Source organism: Lepidothrix coronata, unplaced genomic scaffold (assembly GCF_001604755.1).
Source record: "Lepidothrix coronata isolate B3197 unplaced genomic scaffold, Lepidothrix_coronata-1.0 Scaffold328, whole genome shotgun sequence".
Lineage (NCBI taxonomy): Eukaryota > Metazoa > Chordata > Aves > Passeriformes > Pipridae > Lepidothrix > Lepidothrix coronata.
This window is the reverse complement of record NW_016690508.1, coordinates 114005-129091: the sequence shown is the minus strand read 5'-3', so window position 1 is coordinate 129091 and position 15087 is coordinate 114005. Positions and strand designations below refer to the sequence as shown.

Here is a 15087-nt window from a genome sequence, read left to right as displayed (position 1 = left end):
ACAGCCTGTTTTTTTCAGGCAGCCTTGTTCAGACAAGTACCTTCTTGGGTGATGCTACTGAAATCAGTGAAAATTCTCCATAACAGAACATACTATAGCCTAAACCAGAAGCAGTCATGTGACAGAGTCACTGGCCAACTTGACTGGCTTTTCTGATGGCATCCCTTTCTGCTGGAGAGCTGATTACTGATTCCCATGGTCCCTCAGCTTTGCACACCCAGGTGTGGTCACATATGTCTGAGGAGGGATCTAGTTTTAGGACCAACATGTTTTATTATTTATGTCAAATGTGTTCTCATCAGTAATAGGAAAAGGGAAAAAAAAAGAAAGTATTAAGAGTTATGTCCCCAGGACTTGGCTTTTAAATGACCAGAAATTAAAACTACTAGAATAATGTTATTAGAACCCTTCCTAAGAGCACAGAACTTCGAAGGCGAGTAGTGTGGAGAGGGAGGATTTATGACTCTCTAGCACTGACAACGAAGGTAATTTCACAATAAACTGCAGAATTTACTTGTTTCTAGAAAGTCCTTACAAGAGCAAGAGTTGCTGCATAAAGGAGTACCACTGTTTGAAAGGAAAAGAGCAGTTGTGGAACCCCTAAAGTTGTAGCTAAGAATATGGGCCTACAGGGATTATACTGAAGATTAAAATATTTTGGCCGTAGTGATGGCTGTAATGAGAATGCATCCAGAGATAAACTGAGAGAGCTGAAAAGTATTTAATTTAGATGGCAGCCTACAAAAATTAAAGTGAAAATGAGACTTGCTTAGAGGTAATAGACGGAGGGTACAAGATTCATTTTTTAAGTGTTAACCTTTTACATGACAGTGTGATGCTGTAGTTAAGATGACAGGATTCTTTGTTTGGGGAATTTATTTTGCATTTCTAATTGTTTTATAATTCCTGGGTTAGGAATTTTCTCCAGAAGTTTCTGACTGACAGAAGTCAAGGATTTTTCACGGCAATACAATGGAATGAGTGAGCTTCATTGTACTGAGCAAAAGATTAAGCAGCAACTTGTCTTAGTTATTGTGATTAAATTAAAATATTCTTGAATATTAATATTTTTTCTGGTCTATGTTGAATACGAACATGGAAATTCAATTGATTTCTTTCTAGTAACCCAATCCTTAAGAACTTGCCCCAAACTTTGAGCCACTTTGATGTTCAAAGGGTTTGGCTGAGATCAGAGATGAGAAGAAAAAGAATGGGGACCTCTTCACAATATTTTTACCTTTGAAGTGTCAGGTTAAAAGTACTATTTCTGTTTGCTTAAACAAGCAAGAGAATGAAGGATAAGATCATGAATTATGATAACAGACAAATGACAAATGTTTTTCATGAAGTACATTTCCTTGTCAGGAGCGAGAATGTTCTTCTAATAGATTTCCAAAGAGATTGACAATTTGTAGAGTCAATTATTGGGAAGGAAAAGATATATCATTGTATTTCGGTTTTAACCATTTAAGTGGGAATAAAGGATTAATTTGGAACTTTTCCCTCTGTTTTCCTCTACATTTCATACCAGTGGTACCAAACATTCACATTATCCAACTGTCAACAAATCCCCTAGACTCAAGCCTGGAACAGTACATCCCAAATCTTCCCCATGAAAGTACTTCATGAAAGCTCCTCTGTCATTCAAGATCATACTATTCCCTCCTCTATTTATTTCTAAGTGTCACTCAGCTCCATTCCACCAGCTTGGAAAAACGTCAAGAACTTTTATCTTCAGAGTCAGTTGCCAGTTCTGTTTAGTGAACAAGCCAGCAGGGACCTCTGGTGCCATCAATGCAGCTCAGTCAATGCCCCTCTCTTCAGGGATGGAGTATATCATTATCCCGATGGCTGGACAGAAAAAAAGCTGCATTTTTAGAATAGTTCTCAGGGAGCAGTTACTGGAAATCTCCTCCCTTGAGACAGACTATTGGCAACAAGTTTTGCTGCTGTGACATGAGGTATTGCATCGAGGCCCAATCCTGCCACTAATAAAGTTAGTGGGAAACGTGCCATTCTTTTCAAGCGAAGTCAACAGGATTAGTGTAGCAAATCAGAGCTAAAAAACGTACCTTGCATCTTCAAATGCAAACAGAAAGTCACCTCACAAGTGCGAATGTCATTTTACGTCTGGTTTCAGAATCTGGCTTTGTTTCAAATCGGAATAGGCCCCTTCCCCAAATTTAAAATTGATAATAATGAAAATGGAAATTTTATTTTCATATTACAACGTTTCCATTTTTGGGTTTGGGGGTGTTTATTTAAGTTTGCATCTAAAAAAAGTCAAGAACAGACTGTTTCAGTGTTGGATTTCTTTTTCCTCTTAAAAAAACCACCCAAACACCCTTCTCTTAGTTTCTTCTAAAGCAAAGCATAGACATTGCAGAGATTTTATTTTTTAACAAAACTGTTTTCTGATAGAAAACAGTTCACTTCACACTTTTCCTTAATAAGCTCTAGCGGACTCTTTTAATTACCAGCAGACACATTACACAGCTGTGCTAGGAAACATTACTTAACCTGCTCAGCCTGAATGGAGAATTTCTTTTGATGTCAGCTGTCAGACCCAAAGGCTCTTGACTGCACAAACAGGTAACAGTCCCACTGTCTTGGCAAGTGCAATCTTCCTATAGAGAAATAATATGGTGCTGGGTTATTTTATTTTTTATATATATATATAAATGTTGGTTCACTTTTTTCGTAAGATATTGTCATACTTGGCAATAGTGGCTTTAATTCTACTTAAAATGACAGAACTGAATTGTCATCATTTTTAATGGGTGAAATCTATGCAGTTCATCAGAGGTGCTGTAAAATCTAATCAGAAATTAGACTGTAAAATTAATAGGCCTATATTCTCTATAATGCTGTTTTATAAATCTGGAACTGTAGCAGATCTGGAGTTTCACATACAGTGCAATTAAGCAGTGTTGGGATTTTCAGTTTAAACAAATAACCTGTGAAATAACTAGTACACCACACTAAAGAGCTAGTGGCTGTGTTTTACTTTGTGTAGTAGGGTGCCAAATGCATTAATTCCATGCCTGGGCTTTCATTTGAGTGTATTTCTATACCACAGTTACAAGCCATGGGATAACTTCCCCCAGTTTATTTTTTCACAGCTATTTCACAGAATCTTCTGAGTTGGAAGGGACCTGCATGAATTATCGAGTCCAGCTTGTGAGTGGCCCATACTTTTTATGCAGCAAATGTTAAGAATGGCTGTAAGACACTGATTTTGACCACGCAGCCCTTGTCTGCGAGTATCCAGGTGACAGGACTGCAGTGCTAACTTGTCCCTGTTAGTCGGAGAGGAATAACAGGGCAAAATGGATGGGAGAGGCATGAGGCAAGCTAAGAAAGGAGCTGGTGTGCAGCCTTTCCTTAGCAGCAGCTCTGGGAAAAAGGGGAGCGCAGCCCCTCAGCACCACCTTGCTCCGGGGGGCTGTGGGAGCCCAGCCGTGGGAAGGGAGGCGGGTGGCGGCTCTCAGCATCTCCTCCCTCCCTGCGCTTTGCGGGAGTACACGCGAGGGAGCGAAGTCTCCCATGCCCCAAAAGCCCTATAGGCAAATCCCGAGCGGGATTTTCCTCCCCATGACGGCAGGAGGAGGGTGAGGGGGTGCCGTTCGCGGTGCCTCCCCTGCCCCCAGCAGGACCGGGCAATCTGGCCGAACATATGTGACATTATGTAATGCCACGGGAGCGGCTGCTGGGGAGGGCGAGCGATGGCAAAGAGGCAGTAGGCAGGCAGCAAACCTTCCTTCCCTGGGCTGAAATGATTCACTCCTAATGATAATTTGCACCATTTTAGCGCCGGGTACCTCCCGTGTAATGATTATACAGTGTTACTATAAAACCTCAGGGTTCATCTGCAGAAACATTTCTTACGCTGGAGTTCTCTGTGGAGACATACTTATAAAAATTGGTATGAGGGGAAGATTAAATAGATAAGAGCATAAAAACAGATTATAGAATAAATACAGTCTTGTAGATCAGTTCAACAGGGAGGCAGGAGCTTACACTCTTGATTCTCCTGCCGAGTTCTGTCATACTGGACAGATTGCTTCTTCTCTGTTCCTACCTCAGTTTACCAGATTTGAAAGAATGGTAATGCCTTTTTCAACTCTTTCTCTGCCTTATCTAACCATGTCATAATACAGCAGGAATACCTGCACTGGAGACATTAACACTGTCTAGCCTATGGAATCTGGATCCCAGTTTAGTCTTCAAACTTGGAACAAATAATTATCAACATATAAATATGCTTACTTCTGGTTTTGGATTGTGTTCTCTTTTCCTGTAGATCCTGCTATTCATTCCACCTCTATCTCCATCCCAAGAGAAAAAGAAATATTTGCCAAGAACAAAAGAGCCAAATCAGTAAAGAAGTAATTTTTATCTTTTTTTTTAACAACCTGATAGAGAATACAGCACAGTGAAAAAGATGTTTAAATCCAGTTATAAAAAAAACTTTAGTAATATTTCTTTACATTAATAAAGCCATTCACCGAAGTAATCTTGTCTCACACCATTAGTGCACAGCAATACAAAATAAGGTGAAAACCTTTGGAAAAGTACTTAAAGCAATAAATCTGAAACAAGGAATACGCTTTCCCTTTATCATAATTGCACATTTAAGAGGCCTCTGCTTTACCAGTGGCAATTCAGAGTGACAATGCCCGGCTTAATGCTGTCGTCTTTTAGCTACTATTATAGAAATTGTAGTTATACAGTTTTCAAAGTGAGCAATTTTATGTAGTTAATTGTGTAATGTTGTTTATGATTTTAAACCACACAATTAATATATTATTCACAGACATGCATAATGGACTCTTTGTATTGAATGATGGTTTAAGAAAAAATGTAACTGATTTTGCAGCTACAATGATTGATTTATGAGGTAAAATTAAAAGTGCTAAGTATGTATTACTTGGCTACTCACCAGCTAAGTGGATGGGGGTGGTATGAAAAATATCTGTATATAACTAACTGCAATGTATGGATATCTAGGAATCAGAGAAATTATTTAAAGCAAAGCAAAAGGATTAACCAAGAAGTAAATAGTGAAGATTTAGGAAAGGCAATTGGCTATCAAGGGAAACTAGACAAGAATTAGATGTTCTTGCCTATAAAAATCTTCTCTAATATAAGGTAATGGAAGCTTTATTCTTAGAAATTTTAAAACAGCTGGATCGAACAATATCAAATTAAAAGACCACACTCCAGTAACATCTCTCATTAATATCTTGCTTTTTAAGTAATGATGGGACTTTAAATGAAATGGTACCTCGCATGAATAATGGAAACTACCTGCCTGTAATGAAGAAAGGACCTCCATGGTACCAAGGGATCTGACTTCTTGGTACCTACCAAGAGGTACTGGAAGTACTTTCCATTTTTAATTCATTTGGAGGGGGAAAAAAAAAGATGTCATTATGCAAGGTGAATGTCACATGAAATCATGGGCAGTTCCATTAAAGAGCTTTACACGAAGTAAAAATTCTCAGTTTAGACAAAAGCTATGCCCTGCTGTTCTGCTGTAGCTTTTTATACTAACAAATTTTAACTGGACGACAACTAATTGAAGAAGGCACTTGTTTTATTTCACCAGATTTCCTTCTCTGAACTGATATTTTAACAAAAGTGTGTAAAATCTTATTAAGGTACGTGACCAATTTGGAAGAAACACACCAAAGCAATACACTAAACTTGCTGCTTCCACCATCCTCTTCACTTACACAAAGCAAAGGAGAGTCTCATCTTAGCTAAATTCCACAAACAACTTGCTATCCCTCATCTGAGCTAGCCTGCTTCAGAGGAAAAAAAAGTATTTAGAGGAAAACTCCTCTAGTAAATGACAGTTCCTCTTGTCAAAGGGCATAAGGAGATGGGTTTAGCAAGGAAGTTTGTATAATTTAATAAAAAAGTTAATCTAAATGTTTCCATATTGATGTGCCTTGATTTAAGCTCTAAAATTAAGCAAGCTTCACATTTCTATGAAACAGCCATGAACAACAGACTATAATATAACTTGCCTTTAAGCTACATCAAAGTAAGAAGCATGCTTTTCCTAGATTGACAACTGTCACATATTTTGACACAGGAACAGGACAGATGGATCATTTATTACTGTGATTTTGGATACCCAGCACCATCAAAATATTACAAAGCAAAAACATTGCATCAACAGGGAACTTTTTATTCCTGAACTTCTGATGGGCAAAATGAAATAAAATTCACCCAGATCTTGTGACTTTTATTTTCTGTTGAGCATGTGTATATAAATGTCTATGCTATACCATCTTTGTGTATGAGCAATGTAACATATATAGGATATCTAAAAGCAGTTTTCTTTTCACTCAGCTTCACATTATTGCCTATTCCATATTACTTGTAACTGATTAAGTTCATTTTACAACTCAGCTTTGTACTCCTTCTCCATTTATTCTCCTTCCAAAGCAATCTGACCCTTCTTCCACCTGAACATTTAACACACATTATAAGTTTCAGTTCTTCCTCTTTCTGGAAATTTATCTTCATACTTTGTGAACTTCATAACTCATATTTTCATCAAGTTTCAGTCATGACACACTTTCAGGACTGACCATATTTGAGTGTCTGTTTACACTCTTATGTCATGTGTGTTGGAATGACATTATGAACTCCCATAAGTAGATCATGGATACAGTATATCAGTAACATAACATTTCATATAGAAATGAAATGGAAGTTCTGACACTATTGCCTTTTCTGATGTAATTTATTCAACTTATAGCCACCAATTTGAAATTTTTATAAATGCTAACAGTTCTGCTCACTTGCTCCACTGGCTGAGATATGATTATATTCTCCCCAAAGAAAAGATGGCCATTAGAACAATATGATAACTAATGGAAAGTAGAAGTTCACATTTAGCAATCTAGAAAAATACAGATAAAAGACCAGTTTGCAAATAAATAGCTGCACTTGTCATAATTTAAAAAAAAAAAAAAAACAAAACCAACACCCAGACTTATCTCTTAGAGTTCATTTGTGACTAAATAAATTAGAGTACAGTCTACTACAGATGACCTGGTGGCCATCTAGGATTACAGGCTGGAGCCCAGGCTATTCAGCCCAAAGGTTAGGGCCTGTGTCCAGAGCTGGGAAGGGAGCCGAATGTTCGTGGCCAAAATTCAGGAACCAGAAAGTCAAACCAAGGGTCAGCAGCCAGAGATAGGAATAAGCATCTGCCCAGGAATCACGACCTGAAATCAGAAACCCACAAAAAGAAACTGCAGTCACAGGGCACAATGCAGAGGTGGTTCTGAATACATATATTGTGAGGTGTGAAAGGATGTGCTGGAGTTCTGCCTCAGAGAGCTGCTCCTGAGCCACTGGCTGATGTGCTCTGGCTAACAGGTCCAAACTGCAGGGAACCTGATTTACTACTACAAAAAAAGGTCTTAGCAGAGATTAGTAAGCTTGCCCTGAAAAATATAGCAAATAAACCAGCCTTCTACCCTTCCAAACTCTTGTGGATGTTGAGAAGGACGGAACCTCTTTTCTCGGTATCATATTTGTTAGGTAGGTTAATAGAAGGCTTCCATTTCTTCTGCTGCTGAACCAGAAAGTTCCAGAGGCATGACATCTACATAACACTTCTAAATTTTGTACTAACAGAGAACTTCCAAATCTGTTAAAGGCAGGAATGAATTAAAACAAACAGATCAAAGTTGCACCAGTATGGATCTTTAGAGTTTTAACAATTCTTTGACCCTCTTAGGGCTTTTCCTTATAATCACTGCAGAGAGCAGTGCCAAATGGTCAGACTGGACTTTCACCTGCAATTTTGTACACATGAAGTAGCAATGGAGGAAGGTTGTAAGCAATAGGGCATGGTGTGAAAAATCAGATCAAAAGATAAGTAGAATGATTTGGATTGGAAGGGACTTTTAAAGGTCACCTAGTCCAACCCCCATGCAGTGAGCAGGAACATCTTCCACTCTACCAGGTTGCTCAGAGCCCCATCCAACATGAACTTGCGTGTTTCCAGGGATGAGGCATCCAGCACATCTCCAGGCAATCTGTTGACAGTGTTTTGCCACCCTCAATATAAAAAATTTCTTTCTTATATCTAGTCTGAATCTACTCTCTTTTATTTTAAAACCATTGCATCTTGTACTGTTGCAACAGGCCCTGCTAGAAGTTTGTCTCTATCTTTCTTTTAGGCCCCCTTCAAGTACCGAAAGGCCACTGTAAGGTCTCCCCAGACCCTTCTCTTATCCAGGCTGAGCAACTCCAACTCTCTCAGTCTGTCTTCACAGGAGAGGTCCTCCACCCCTCTGACCATCTTCAGGACCCTCTTCTGGACTCACTCCAACAGGTCCATGTCCTTCCTGTGCTGGGGACCCCAGAGCTGGAGGCAGCACTGCAGGTGGGGTCTCACCAGAGCAGAGCAGAGGGGCAGAATCCCCTCCCTCCCCTGCTGCCCACACTGCTTTGGATGCAGCCCAGGACATGGGAGGTGGCTGGGCTCCCAGTGCACATGGCTGGGTCATGTCCAGCCTCTCACCCACCAGCACCCCCAAGTCCTTCTCAGCAGGGCTGCTCTGTATCTATTCATCCCCCAGCCTGGATTGATACCAGAAACCCTGTTCTTGGTCTTGTTGAATCTCATGAGGTTCAAATGGGCCCAGTTCTGGATTTTGTCCAGGTCCCTCTGGATGGCATCCCTTCCCTCAGGCGTGTCAACAGCACCACACAGCTTGGCTTTGTCTGCAAATTTGCTGAGGGTGCACTTGATCCCACTGTCTATGTCAAGATATTCAACAATACTGGTCCCAACACAGTCATAGGCCCAAGCTCAAATTCCTTCCTGCCTTCCTGGTTCCTCAGGACAGGTGCCTAACACCCTTTAGACATCTGTTTCGTGCATGGCTGTGAACCAAGAGTTCTTGTCTGCACTGCATTAGCATGAGAGTTTGGAGAGTTTGTGACATAGAAGGGCATGGTTTGGTTTGTGTGTGAGGGAATAGTGATGGACAGATGTTACTGTCCCTTCTTCTTGGGCATGCAGTTCTTGTTGCAAGTGGCAGCTATGAGGTACATCTCTGAGAAGAAAGGTGGAATGGGCCATGAACTTCACCCTATCCACATGTACAGCTTGGGTCAAGCAAGTTTTGGAGCCACTTCTTAAGAAGTTCTGCACATCCCTGGACTGGAGTGTTCTCCACTACAGCGCTGCAGCTCCTTACCATAGAAGTTCTCATTAAACTCTTCCAAGGTATATAAGGATCTCTTAGGCATATAAGAATTTAAATATGCAAATATTGTACAGTGTGTCAGACCACCCACATCTTACTTAAAAAAAAAAAAATCCTGTTGAGGATTTTGCTATGACCTCACTCCATTTTTCTACGTGAAAGAAAAATATTGTCTGACTTCCTTCATAGCATATTCTACATCTTATTGACAAATCACTTATGACACTAATTTATTAGCATAGAAATATTACTAAACTCAAGACAGCCTGCTTTGATTTACTACATCATAGTTTTTCATATGCCAAGGTCCTATCATCTCTGCTTGATCATTAAAAGTCCCTTGGCTTTTTGTTTGCCTTTTTTTTTTTTTGAGCAACAGAAGAGTTTTGCCTTGTGGCCCTGGCTGAAATCCTGAGTATTGAATGGATTTGAAGCTCAAAGGAAGATTCACTGAGCTGATGCTTAAGAAATACAGGATGCGTTTTTCAAAACCACTGTCTTACATTAGCTCCTTGCCACAAAATCAATGGCAAAGTAGGGAAAAAATGGGACATAAACACAGAAAAGTAAAATCTAACAACAATTAGAGACAAGAATTCCGTAGAGACATGAAGAATTGCAGGATTTAAAGTCTTTTTGCCAGCATCATTGTATTACAAGAAAGATGGGTGGCCAATTTCATAGTGGCGGGGAGGTTGGAATTAGAAGATCTTTAAGGTCCCTTCCAGTCTAAGCCTTTCTATGATTCTATGATAAGTTGCCATTCCAGGTTTTTTCCTCTCTTCCATGGATGTGTCCTCCTCTTCATCAGCTTCATTTCACTACGTGCACAACCAGTGACTGGCTACTGGTAATAGTCAAAGTAATCAAGCTCTGCAGCACTAATATTCCAGATTACAGGAGTCCATTCAGAAAACATATTAAAGATAGAAAACTGAGATTAAAGTTAAAACTTATGCTCTGTCCCTCACATAAATTGATTTGGTATTTCAAAAAAGAAATGAAGGCCTTATTGACCTAGAACTTGTAGCTCAAATGAAATCCATGGAAAATCAGTTGGCTTATGTTTAATTCAAGGATCTTTCCTGGAAAAATTAAAAAATACATCTTAACACATAACTGAAGATAACCAATTATTTTATCTTGTCTCCACTTCTTCTGAAACTAAGTAAGCCAAAACAATTTCACTATTATGTGAAATGAGCTATCGAAATGCAATATAAATAAAAAACTTGGGCATATTTTCAAATTTTTTATGCATTCTCAGAGATTTTTATTTATATTTCAGCAAATGCTATTTTAGCCATAGCAATAAATTTGAACACCTGTTATTTGTGTAAGGTGTACCCACCAGTCGCTCAGCCAGACCAGATCGTGTGATAATATAATTCCAAAGAGTATGTTCTTATTTTGTCTGAAAACTAAACAATTCGTCTGCTTACAAGGAAGCAAGTTTGCTTGTCAACACAGAAAATAAAAGCGTGGTGATGTTACATGTCCAGCATAAAAAGTAGCGGAAGGTTTGAAATAAGAATAAATATATCAAAATAGTGTATATTATATATCAATTCAGGTAAATAAATAAGAGCTAATTAGTGCACATTTAAGTTGCATTACTGAACACAGCCTTCCCATGCAGAAACACACCTTAAAGGCTGTGAGAAGTACACTTGCTCCTTTTTCATCTTCACACCACCCACCAGCACGGTTGATAAAGCACCGAAATGCACTAATGTTTTCCCCTCCCTGTCCCTCTCCAGCGGATATGAGAGCCCAATGTTGATACCCAGCTGCGGCAAATTCTCATTCGGAAACAAAATCTCCAAATTCGGGAACTTTGTACCCGAATATATCAAAAAGTCAACACAGCTCATTGTCACATTAGGAAGCTTATTCTGTCCTGGGATTGCTGAGATACTTGGCAAGACAGACGGCCAGTCTCTCTGTCTCCCTGATGGCGTCTGCAGTGCTAGAGATTTGTCATGCAATTCATTGAGCTGAACTGAGCACATAAATTTTCAGTTATGACTAGAAAGTTAGAAAATTCTCCACAGATGAAAATTACATGTCCATACTGATAGGCAGGCAGGGAGCACTTTGGGGAACAAGAGCAGGAACAAAGGATCAATCCCAGAGTGTGAGAGTGACTTAGAGAAACGAAGAACAAGCTAAAAGTGGCACGAGCAAGGTATAATTTCTATGTTAACTCTAGAGGTTCCTTCTACATTCGTTCATTTTCCAGCCACAACATCAGTAAATATTTAAATCACTCCCACTGTAGGTGGCAGTTTATTGAGATTTATTTTTTGAGAATTGAGATCTCAGTAAACCAAAAGCTTCTACCACAATCTCAGTTCTGAATTTAAAACTAGCATCTCCACAATAAACCACTGATCTCCACCCTTAACTATGGCAAACCAGTACCCAGATCCAGAGAGATGTCGCAGAACCTTCCACTTAACACAGAAGCAATACAAATCTGTGTTTTCATATGAAAGCAGACAGAAAGACCAAAAGGAACAACGTCCTTTCATAATAAAGGCTTGAACCTTTCTTGAATATATCATAATTAACAGGTTGTAGGTAAAGCTGATGATTTTACGATTTTTTTTCCCTTAGGAAGGCATATTTTCAATCAGTATTTTACATAGTGCAGGCCATGCTCTAGGACTGAAGAGCAAAAACCTGAGATTCTTGCCAGCAAAAGATTTAACCTGAATAGGAGGAAAAAAACATTGCTGTTGGGACAACTCTTTTGAAGGAGTTTGTCAGGCCTTACATAGCAAATGTATGTAGACGTATAAAAATAACTTCATTTTTAATTCACTCTTTCGTTCTAATTTTGTGACAATGTGTGTCACTAGTCCAAGGTGTACTAGTTTCATTATTACCAAAATATAAAGTAGTGAGGTACTGAAAGATCTCTTCTGCTTTTAACAGTCACCCAGTATACATTTGTATTTTATTCAAAATACAATTTTTAAAAAGTTAGGTAAAGTCTTAATTCACAAACTGTTTTACTGCATAAATATGACACCAAAGGATAGATGTCAATTGGCTTTACAGAGCATTTTGAGTATCTGTACAAGCACATTCTAGCTGATATAACACGACCTGCATTGGGAAGAAGCAAGTGGTGATGGAAAGTTTGCCTTAACTACCCCGGGCGAATAAAGCGGTAAAACTCTAGCTGCAGACAAGCCCTCTTACTCTACCACTCCTTAGTGTGGACAAGACTAAATGCAGAAAAGAAAATTCTGAAGAGGAGAGCAAAACAAGCAAACAAACAAACAAAAATAAAAATCAGAAACAAACAAAAATGCCAGCCCAAGGGCAGCTATGCCAATCCTATTTTGGACTGTTCTGGTTTATTTTCTTCCAGTATTGCAGCCAAAGGAAATCCCCCTGCATTTTCTTAAGACATCTGAGCTTGCATGAGAAGTGGGAAGCTAGCTGGAAGGAAGGCTTTTCTGACAGCCTTACCTGAAGGGCTTCAAAAAAGAGACTGGGGAGTGTGTAAACTAAGAAGAAAACTATTCACAGGCACATACCCTTAGTGGAAAGATACTAGTTTCAGGATTAAAAAAAATCCTGCAAGGCATATTGGCATGTGTACACCTTTTTCCAGCTATTGGTTTTTCAAGAAGGGAACATAGCGATAGGATTAATTTCTTCTAAGGGTCTCAGCACCTTGAATAAATTGACTTTTACTTACCTGTTAGGTCTTTTCCAATACTAGGATACCAGTAGATCTCCAACCAAGTAGTACAGCGCAGTGCTACTGTAAGATTTGATTCTTGGTTCAGGTAGGCAACAGTTGGGATGACCCTCAAACAGTCTGCTGAGAAAGAAAATAATAAATTTGAAACAATAGCAAACACACACAGGCAAAAGTTTAAATTAAAAGAAAAATAAAAGAGAGAGTAAAAGAAAAGAAATTAAACAAGGACAACAAGAATCGACCTGTGAGTAATTTTCCTGTTTATTCCTGTATTTCTAACTGAAGCCAGGTGACGCTGGCAGAGAAGACTGTCATGAAAATGGGGGGAGCAGAAGGCAAGAGGGAGATACAAACAGTCACCTATCTACTTTAGCAAAGCCAGCAACCAGAAGAGTTGCTACCTTGCAAACCTGGTCCTGTTTTGCTTCATTTGGACTATGTACCTGAACTTCAGCCTGCTGCCCTAGCCCATGCAACCTTACTAACCGTGGGTCTATAGGGATTCTCCCCCTTCCTGCCATTATATCTCCCACTGCAAATATATTATTATTAATATGTGTCAATGCCAAGAGGAAAGAATGAAAGAAACCCACTGCACACACTAGATAATAGCCTGACAGGGATCATCTTTTTGAAGGAGGCAAGCCAAGGATCAAATCTGTAGTTACTACCCAGTAGAGCTGTACCACTTGAAGGACTTTTATTAGTGCTGTAAACAATGTACACATTTTACACCAGTTAATTTTATCATCTTCTCCCCACCTTCTGTATGTTTGCAGCAACCTGAAGTGCTGGGGAGGGTAGTGGCTCTAGTCAGAGTTTCTTAGGAAACAAAGATTCCAAGGTCAGGTATAATCAGCCTAGCAAAGAGAGGCCAGAGACTGGGGCAGATCTTCAGCAGTGGGAGCAACAGAAAATGTTACTCACCATCACTGCTATGTCAGAGATTTGCATCAGTGCAGACCAAATGAACTGATTATGGGTATGCTCTGCCAGTGTCACTACTTAATACTAGTCTCACTGACTTATCTGTTCACTGCAGTGGTTGCACAGAGCCAGTAAAGAGTGACAGAAAAAAAGCCCAGTGCTGGAGTTTCCACAGTCCAGGACAGGAATGGAACATCACAGGTGCAGTTCCTGTTATTTCTACTTCTCAGCATTCTGCTAGGAAGGTCTCAGACATTATAACACATTATTTTGGATCTTTGGACCTTGGATGCCTTTTTTGTCCCCCTTTTTGAGCACTAAGTAGTTCATGCACCCATCTGAGCCCTTACAAGCTGTGGTCTGGAGTGTTCACTGTAGGGTCTCTCTCAGTTTCTTAAACACTTTGCTCAGAAGTGGGAGGTTAGACCCGAAATAATAACCAAAGCACAGGACTAACTCATCAGAGGAAAGCTCCTCTGGTGTTTGACAGACTCATGAATGTTAGCAAGGAAGAAAAAAAGCATCATTTCTAAACACACAAATATTTAGGTCCAAACCTCACATTTTGGGCTACTACAGTCCTTCCTTGAGTCCTGATTTTAATTGTGGCTCTCAATAATTAAATTTATTGAACACAGACATATAGAAACTGCAATACAAAGGGAGCAGACCTCTGATGTCTGAGAAAGTTTTCAGAACATCCATGTTCTTTTCAATGAAGTGAGATGACAGCAGACTGCTCAGACCTGCAGCATGCTGTGGGCACTGAGCACTGATGACTTGGTTTACCACCCATGGTTTACCATCCTTTCCTTGATAAAGGATGTGGCAACCGATAGGAAACTTTTCTCTGTCTGTAATACCGCTACAGCATTGCCTGAGATATAAATTCCTCCAAGGGTGTTTGTACCAGCCTTTGCTCTCAGCCGTCAGTCTCCATTCTCACTCAGGGTCTGTGCTTGGATACGGCAGCCTTTGATATGACCACAGCTAATCAAAAAAGCTGCACAGGTGGGGTTTGCAGCCCTTATGAATAAGAAAGTTGGGGTTAGCTTCGAAAAAGCCTCTGAAGGAGAAGAAAAAAGAGGATTTGAAAGCAGGATATCCAGACATATTAAGTTCTCTTCACCCCCATGGTGTGGAACACCGTTATCGTGACACAAAGGAAATACGTGGACCGGCTTTTTTCTTTTC

General features: G+C 39.6%; 1 long non-coding RNA gene across 2 annotated transcripts; it reads right to left on the bottom strand.

Moving 5' to 3' along the window:
- Positions 1-4436: 4436 nt before the first annotated feature.
- On the bottom strand, positions 4437-13342 carry LOC108508990. Of its 2 annotated transcripts, none has more exons than XR_001878560.1 (3): positions 13209-13342; positions 12961-13086; positions 4437-7247 (listed from the first exon to the last, which is right to left on the bottom strand). It is a non-coding gene; the product is annotated as an uncharacterized LOC108508990 (long non-coding RNA). The 2 variants fall into 2 exon arrangements; XR_001878559.1 differs by having other exon boundaries at positions 12961-13083.
- Between the last annotated feature and the right edge of the window lie 1745 nt (positions 13343-15087).